Genomic DNA, 9486 nt, shown 5'->3' on the forward strand with positions numbered 1-9486 from the left:
GGGTCAGAGAGAGAGGGAGTCACAGACTGAAACAGGCTCCAGGCTCTGAGCTGGCAGTCAGCACAGAGCCCGATGCGGGGCTCGAACCCACGAACCGTGAGATCATGACCTAAGCGAAAGTCGGACGCTTAACCGACTAAGCCACCCAGGCGCCCCGGGATTTTTTTTTTTTTAAAGATGCTCCCAAACCCTTCCTTCCTCCTCTCACTGCCCTACCCAGGAAAGAGGGATGAAATGGAGACATTTCAGGCAGTTGACTGCACTGGAGATGTGGGAGAGGTCTTCTAAAGCAGGAACATTTCCAAAGAATGTAGACTGCAAACCCCTTGTAATCTGAAAGGTTGAACGCTGGCATGTGGAATTACAACCTGGAACAATGGGTGGTGGGGTTACTGTGGTGATAGATGAACAGGCTTGATCTGGAGAGGGTATCAGGAAGACTGAAATGGAATAGACAAGAATTGCACTTTCATGTGGACTGGAAAGGAGAGCTGAGTTCCTATGTATGGAGGGTACCATTTGGTGCACCTGAGTTAAGGAGACCAGATGTCTTGTCAACTGGTGTCACACTGTATTAGTTAAGTCTTCCTGTTCCTTCAAAAATATTTATTTGAGAAGCTACCATGTGCCAGGCACGATTTTGGGTGCTAAGGATATGGTGGCAAGCAATAAAGCCATGATCCCTACTCTCATGGAAAAACAGATAAGGTGCTTACAACTTGTACTGAAGGAAGTAAAACTGGGTAATGTGATAGTGACTTGGAGTGGGGGGTACTTAGATGGGGTGGCTGGAGAAGGGATGCCAGATAAATCCTGTTGAACAATAGAGACACTCTCTTCCTTTCTCCACCCCATCTTTTTATTTTGTGTGTGTGTGTGTTATTTGTTTTTTTTAATGTTTATTTTTGAGAGGGAAAGAGAGAGAGTGTGTGAGCTGGGACAGAGAGAGAGGGAGACACAGAATTCGAAGCAGGCTCCAGGCTCTGAGCTGTCAGCACAGAGCCTGACGTGGGGCTCGAACCCACGAATGTGAGATCATGACCTGAGCCGAAGTTGGCTGCTAACTGACTGAGCCCCCCAGACGCCCCGCTCCACCCCATCTTCTGACCCAGCAGTCTACCTCGAATGTTCTACATCCAGAGCCAACACCATATGGCACGCTGCCTATTTTTGTAAATAAAGTTTTATTGGAACATAACCGCACTTATTCACTTACGTATTGTCTATGGTTTTTCTCATGCTATGATGTCAGAGTTGAGTCATTGTGATAAAGACCGTATGGACCAGAAAGCTGAAAATATTTACTGTCTGGCTCTCCTCAGAAAATGTTTGCCAACCTTTTTCAGTTTCAACCAGCCTCTTTGCTCTCTGGCTTCAGATGGGTTTGACCAACATGGAATCCTGTCAGGAAAACAGAAGGAGGGAGCAGAGTGATGTAGGAAATTTTCCTCCCTGGTCCTCTCCTTGCTGAGCTGCCTTGAGCTGGTGAATCGCTGGGTTGAAGGTCACAGCTCCTCCAGGGCAGCTTCTCTAGGGAAGTCTCATTTTGGGTTCCAGTGAGCCCCCTTACCCTCCTTCCTTCAGGGCTAGGAGTGATGCCTGCCCTCTGTTGCTCCTGGGGTAAGGGGCTATCCCTTGTGAGTAGTCCTAATGTTCTAATGGGACTATGCCAGTTGAGTCCTGCTGGGTCAATGACAGATATAGAAGGTCTCCTTGGGGAGGTGACATTTAAGTGGAGATCTGGTGGCTAAAGAGAAGCCAGACATTTGAAGAGCCAAGGGAAGAACATCCTAAGCAATGGGAATGGCATGTGGAAAGGCTCTGAGGTGGAAAAGAACTCGGGATGTGTAAGAAACCAAAAGAAGGCCAGTGAGAATCGGAGATGAGGTAGGAGAAGTAGGCAGGGCCAGACGACACAGGACTTTTCCAGCACAGGTAAGGAGTCTGGATTTTATCCTAGGAACCATAGGAAGCCATAGAAGCATTTTAAACCAGATTTTATTTTATATATTATTAGTTATTTATTTTTTAAAGTTTTTTTTTAATGTTTTCTTTATTTCTGAGAGAGAGAGACAGCATGAACAGGGGAGGGGCAGAGAGAGAGGGAGATACAGAATCTGAAGCAGGCTCCAGGCTCTGAGCTAGCTGTCAGCACAGAGCCCGACGCGGGGCTCGAACCCACGAACCGTGAGATCATGACCTGAGCCGAAGTCGGACTCTTAACCGACTGAGCCACCCAGGCGCCCCTAAACCAGATTTTAATGTGACCCGATTAACGTTCTTTTGTGCTAATTAGTTGCATTAAGCGAGTTGCCAGATATAGACTGTGACTAAAATTGGCTTTGGGAAATTTATTGGAAGGAGGATTTATTTCATGAGCTCTGAGAAGAGTTAGACCACGTGGCCTTGGGGCAGGCAGGACTCAGGGCAGATGGGGACTTTACCATAAAAGTTAGGGTCTTCTCATCTGGCTCCCAACCCACCTATGTCTGTGGATCAAATTCCAGGCTCTTGCAAGAGAGAATCTGGTTTAACTCAGGTCTAGTGTCCCTGGGCTCCAGGTAATGTGATGTAGAAGACATCTATTCCTTGATTCTTTTGCAAATATTGTACCAGATGTATGCCTGGTGCTGTCCTAGGTGCTGGGGGTGGTTAAAATGATAAACTTAAACAGACCTGTCCATGCCCTCATGGACCCTGTATTTCAAAGGAAGTGAACCCTTCCTTTTAGAAACAAACAAACAAACACACAAGCGAAACTGTAAACAGGTTACTTCAAATTGCCCCTTGTGGGCAGGGCCTTTATCTGGTCACAGTTCTGTGACCAGAGAATGAACAGAGCCTGGTGCAAAAGAGGTGGTTAACAAATATTAGTGGATTGACCACAGATAATAGCAAGGACCTTACTTAAATCAGGAGTGTCAAGGAAGGCCTCACTAAGAAGCTGACATTTGAGGTGAGTAGCATGAGAAGAGAAGCCATGTGAGAAGCAGGTATAAGCCCAGTAAGCAGAAGGAATACCATGAACAGAGGCGCTGCAGTGAGAAAGTACTTACACACACACACACACACACACACACACACACACACACACTCACAGGCAAATTAACACACATATCTTAAAGGAAAGGGGAATTGGTGTAAATTGGACATACCCCTTCCAAAGGGATGTAATTCAACAGACATTTCAGGAAATGGCTGTGACAATCCCTACTTCAGGGCCTCAAGTGCACTAACTGTAAAGGGCTTGAGTTGCCTTGCAAATGACCAAATCTCAGCAACTCTAAAAATGGAGCTATTCATGACTGATTTTTTTTTTTAATGTTTTATTTATTTCTAGGAGAGAGAGAGACAGCGTGAGCAGGGGAGGGTCAGAGAGAGAGGGAGTCACAGACTGAAACAGGCTCCAGGCTCTGAGCTGGCAGTCAGCACAGAGCCCGACGCGGGGCTCGAACCCACGAACCGTGAGATCATGACCTAAGCGAAAGTCGGACGCTTAACCGACTAAGCCACCCAGGCGCCCCTCATGACTGATTTTTAAGTGCTTCAAAGTTTGAAGAATGCAGAACTTTATCTCTTCCCACACACATTCTTGTGGTTTCAATACTTTGAAGCAAAAGCATCTAAACTTGGGGTCCCATGAGATCTAGGAACCTTTTTGGGCTGGTTCTCTGCTACCTTGTAACCTCCATGGAGACCATGCTTTTTCATTGTTCCTGGCCAGTTTTGTTCTTTGGTTCTCTGAAGCCTCTCTTTCCTTCCCTGTGGTCTTTTTAATCTCTGAACTCCTGTATCGTATGTGCTACCCCTCGTTGGAATGATGATGGACACTTTTACCATAGCACCAATTCCTCCTACCCCAAACCCTGAAGTTGTGCACCTATCATCTGCTCTTCTACAGAGCAAGGCCCAAATCACTTTACCTCCTAACTTCTTTTTGTCATCATTTGTCCATTGTCCAGGTTTATAACATTTACATTTTGTTCTCTGTAATATAGAAAAGTTAATTCTTTTGGACTTTGTCCAAAGGTTAAATTGAAACCATAAACAGATAGTTTCAAAGTGTTACATAAACGTCACTTACTGAAGAATGAATGTGTGTGATTGGACTTACTGGACTTAGGTGTCATTACGGTGTGTCCTTGAAAGGAGATATAATTAGGGTGCCTGGGTGACTCAGTTGGTTAAATGTCCAACTCTTGGTTTCGGCTCATGTCATGATCTCACAGTTTGTGAGTTTCAGCCCTACGGAGGGCTCTGTGGTGGCCTGCTTCGGGTTCTCTCCCCCGCCTCTGCTGCCTCCCTGCTTCTCTCTCTCTCTCTCTCAGAACATATAAATAAAACATTTAAAAAATTCAAAAAAATAAAGTAAGGGAGATAAAATTAATAAAACTTGGGAGGAGGGATGGTGGAAAGGGGAAAGTATACAACATACTGTAACCATATGGCTATTGTTATTTTTATTATTTGCCATCCCATTTCCTCAAGCCCATCTAGATTGTATCAAATACATGAGATGATTTATCTATTTTTTAAAGAGCTCTCTGACTTCCTGCTATAATTTGGGCCATGTGTTTTCATGCCCACTTGCACAGCTGTTATTCCTGGGATTTGTTTTTATTGCACTCCTGCTTTAATTGTTATGGTTTTATAAAAAGTCTTGATGTTTGATAGGACAAAGCCACCTATCTTGCTTCCCTTCTTCAAAATTCTCTTGGCTATCCTTGGCCCTTTGTTCTTACTTGTGAAATGTGTTTTTTTCTATCTCAAGTGCAGAGAGTTGAGTTAATCATACTCCTCAGTTCATTTTATGTGTTATCTATCATTGGCCCATTCAAGGTTCTCCCTGGTTTCGGTTTATTTTTTGATCCCTCTATTTTCATATTCTTAATCCCCTTCCACATCTTACCACCTGCTCCTGACATAGGCACCCACTCAAATGTGTTTGACATTTGTGCCTGGATACTTGCGTATCCCTGTGAAATGAATATTGTTGTTTGGGGTGTATATGTGTTCAAGTGATACAAACAATATCATCCAAAAGATGCAATTGTTTCTTTTTTAAGATTTTTAATGTTTTATTTATTTTTGAGAGAGATGGAGCATGAATCAGGGAGAGGAGATACAGAATCCGAAGCAGGCTTCAGGCTCTGAGCTGTCAACACAGAGCCTGATGCAGGGCTTGAACCCATGAACTGCGAGATCATGACCTGAGCCAAAGTCTGACACTTAACCAACTGAGCCACCCAGGTGCCCCAAGGTACAATTGTTTCTTAATTCTTAAAAGCAATATCATGGTTTTCAGATGGATTATGGGCTATATGTACCTCTAGTTAATTCCCCTGAACTGTTGCAAGGTATGCCCAAGCACATGTAGGTTACAGTTTTCTTTTTTTAACTTTATTATTTTTTTAAATTTATTTATTTACCTTGAGAGAGAGAAAGTGAGTGGAGGACGGGGGCAGAGAACAAGGGAGAGAGAAAATCTCAAGCAGGCTTCACACTCAGCACAGAGCCTGATGCAGGGCTTGAACTCATGAATTGTAAGATGATGACCTGAGCCAAAACCAAGAGTCAGACGCTTAACCAATTGAGTCACCCAGGCACCCCTGGTTACAGTTTTTGTTTTTTCTTTCTTTTTTTTTAAATGCTTATTTAATTTTGAGAGACAGACAGGGCATGAGAGGGGGAGGGGTAGAGAGAGAGGGAGACACAGAATCTGAAGCAGGATTCAGGCTCTGAGCTGTAAGCACAGAGCCCGATGTGGGGCTCAAATCCACAAACCGCAAGATCATGACCTGAGCTGAAGTCAGCCGCTTAACCAACTGAACCACCCAGGCACCCCTACAGTTTTCTATTACATTTCCCCCAGTGATGGACATCTAGTGCTCTTTAGCTCCCTACTACACAAACAGTTTTGCAATACACATCCTCATACATGTCACTGTGTGGTTCTGTGTGAGAGTTTCTATGGAGTCTGTATATTCAGGGGAGGGGAATGCTAGGTCCAAGGGCTTCCATTGATTTACTTTCACAAAATACTGCCAGAAGGGTGGATCCCATTACACTCTCATCAGCAGTGCATGGAGATTTCAGATATCACCTTACTTTCCAGCTTTTGCCAGTCTGATAGAAAAAAGTGGTATCTTCTTGTTTTCATTTGTATATCTTTGATTATTGGTGAGACTGGTCATTTCCTCATTTCCAGTTTCCCTGTCTGCAAATTGTCAATATTCTTTTCTGATTTTTTCTGTTGGAGTTTACATATTCTCTTGTTGATGTGGGGTTTGTTTTTTTTCTAGATGTGAATCCCTCATCAGTTTTATATGGTCCAAGAACCTTCTCTCAGGCTACCATCTACTGGTTAACTATGTGACTTGTTTTTTAAACAGGAATCCTTAATTTTGATGTACTCAGAACTACCAGTTTTCCACTTATGGTATGAGAATTTGGATTTTATTTATTAAGTCCCTCTCCATTTAGAAACCACAAAAAAAAAAAACCACCCAAAAAACTCTGACATTGTCTTATGTTAGATTTCTGGTATCACCCTTGACATTTAGGTCCTCAAGGAATTTGGTGTTCACCTCTATAACAGACTGTGGTAGGGATCCAACTTGGTTTTTGTCCCAAAATGAGATACTTTTGCCAAATCGTTTATGATTGTGGGTTTGTTTGGCAGCCAGTTCCTAAAGTCGTACTTCATGGTTTTTAATGCTATGACCCTGTATGATGTGATGAAGTTGGTAGGGTGAAACTTCCTCATTGTTTTTATTTGCAGAATTGATTTAGCCAATTCATATTCACTTTTAAATGCTTATTTATTTATTTGTGTGTGTGGGGGGGCAGAGATAGAAGGAGACAGAGAATCCCAAGCAAGCTTCTGACTGTCACTGCAGAGTCCAGTGCAAGGCTTGAACTCACACACCATGAGATCATGGCCTGAACCAAAATCAAAAGTAGTATGCTCAACCGACTGAGCCACCCAGGTGCCCCACATTCACTTTTGAATAACTTTCCTGAAACACACACATAATATATTTCATGGATAGGGATACATTTTGTCACATTTTAGGTCTTTCCAAATTTACATATGTTTATTTAGGATTTCTTGTGTTTCAGTGTTTTATCATTTTCTTCATGAAGGTCTCCTATTCCTAGGTATGTGATGATTTGTGTTGCTGTTTGAATAGGATATGTAAGTTTCCTTTTATATTTTCACTGGTAGTTCTTGGAATATAAAGATTTTACAGATACCTGTATATTGTTAGTATATGCAATAACCTTGCTGAGCTCTTTTATTAGTTCTAATAGTTTATCTATAAATTATATTTTGTCTTTACCCAATTATATTGGTTATAGAACTTTTTTCTCTTATTCTTAAACATCATTTATTCTTTTAATTTTTTTAAATTTATATAATTGAGAGAGAGAGAGAAAGACAGAGCACAAGCAGGGGAGGGGCAGAGAGAGACACAGAATCTCAAGCAGGCTCCAGGCTCTCAGCTGTTAGCACAGAGCCTGATGCAGGGTTCAAACTCACGAGCCATGCGTGAGATCATGACCTGAGCTGAAGTCGGATGCTTAACCAACTGAGCCACCTAGGCGGCCCATGTTTGTGGTATATTTTTAAAGAAAATATTAATTTTTTAAATGAAAGTTATGTTTTATTAGAACTCTAAAGTTTACATGTGTATCATTCAGATTTGAGTGGAATAGAATTCAGTAAAACTACTTAATTCAGAGTGATGTCTTACCAGCTGCTCTACAATTTTTTAAATAGATATCCTTTATTAGGTTGAGAAAGTTTTCATTAGTGTATTAATTTTTAAATCCCATTAATAGATGTTAGATTTTACTGAATGCCTTTCTTGCATGTATCAAGATGATGATTCTATTATTTTTAAAATTATTTTCTTATTTTCATTTTCTGTTCTCATTTCTGGGATCTTTCATTAGATGAACTTTAAACGTCTTGGGTTATACCTTTATTGTTTTGTAGCTTTCATACCATATTTTACATCTCTTTTTCTCTCTTTATGTTCTGGAAAATTTTCTCAGATTTTTTCCAGGAGGTACCTTAATCAAACATTTTAGGTAATAAAGTTTTAATTTTTAGGAGCTCCTTTGTACTTACTGAAAACTTCAGTATAATTAGAGCCTACAGTTATTATTACTACTAATTATTATTATTTAAAAATTAATATCTTCTTGAATCCCTGTGAAAATATTACTTATAATTTTAGAGATTTTTTTTTGAGAGAGAGAGCATGTGCACAGCAGGGGAGGGGCAGAAGGAGAAGCAGAGGGAGAATCTTAAGCAGACTCTGCGCTCAGCATGGAGCCCAATGAAGGGCTCAATCCCACAACACTGGGAATCATGACCTGAGCTGAAATCAAGAGCTGGATGCTCAACCGACTGAGCCACCCAGGTGCCCCTTAGAGAATTTTTTTTAATGCTTTCCCTCCTGTGACTGTAAGTCAGTTTGTGCCCTTTGTCCATCTGAGTTCTCACATGTCTGGGGATCTTCGGCTATCTGTTTGGTGGAGTTGGTTAACTAATCCTAGAAGCTATTGTGGATTCCTTCCACCTTGTATGCCATTGTTTCTAGCAGGACTTCTTCCCTGAATGGAAGATCATTACTTTGTATAACCCTCAGAGTAACTGTATTAGTTATCTCTTGTTGCAAAACACATTAAACCCAAGTTTAGCAGCATTGGACAACAAGTATATATTATCTCATGGCTTCTGTGGATCAGGAATCTGGGTGCATTTTTGATAGACACGCCTGACTCGGGGTGTCTCCTAGGCTGGGGCTGCAGTCTTCTCAAGGCTTCACTTGGGGGAGATTCACTTCCAAGGTTGCTCTCATGGCTGTTGGTTGGCCTCATAGCCTTGCTGGCTGTTGACTGGCAGCTTGTTTCTCCAGTATAAGAGGGAAGAGAGGGAGAGAGAGAGAAAGAGAGAGACAGACAGACAGACAGATGGGGCAGTGGGGGGGAGGGAGACAACCTTTTTGCAACCCAACCTCAGAAGTGACATCCCATCATTACTGCTGTTTGCTATTGGTTATAAGCAGTCATTAGATCCAGCGCATAATCCAGCACATAGATCCCCACACTCAAAGGCGGGGATTGTACAAAGGCATAAATGTCTGAAGGTGGAGATCATGGGGACCATATCAGAGGCGGCCTGCCATAATACCCTAGGTCCTGTTACTAGCTCCCAATGAAGAACTGGGGCTGAGTAAGGTTATATCACTTGGTCAACATCCCACAGCAATTAAATCATAGAGTGAAGTCTGGAACCCAACGCTCACCCTCTTAATTGCTATGCCATCATCTTCTAAATTGTAGGATATCACAGTGGAATGTAAAATCACTTAAGGTGACTTCCAGTTGTGGCAAGTAGGAGTGGCTTTAAACTGATGATAGTGACATAAAATTTCCTTCTAAAAATGCAGCCTGAACCTGGGAGATACGTTA

Source organism: Crocuta crocuta, unplaced genomic scaffold, assembly GCF_008692635.1.
Source record: "Crocuta crocuta isolate KB4526 unplaced genomic scaffold, BGI_CrCroc_1.0 scaffold339, whole genome shotgun sequence".
In the NCBI taxonomy this organism is placed as follows: domain Eukaryota; kingdom Metazoa; phylum Chordata; class Mammalia; order Carnivora; family Hyaenidae; genus Crocuta; species Crocuta crocuta.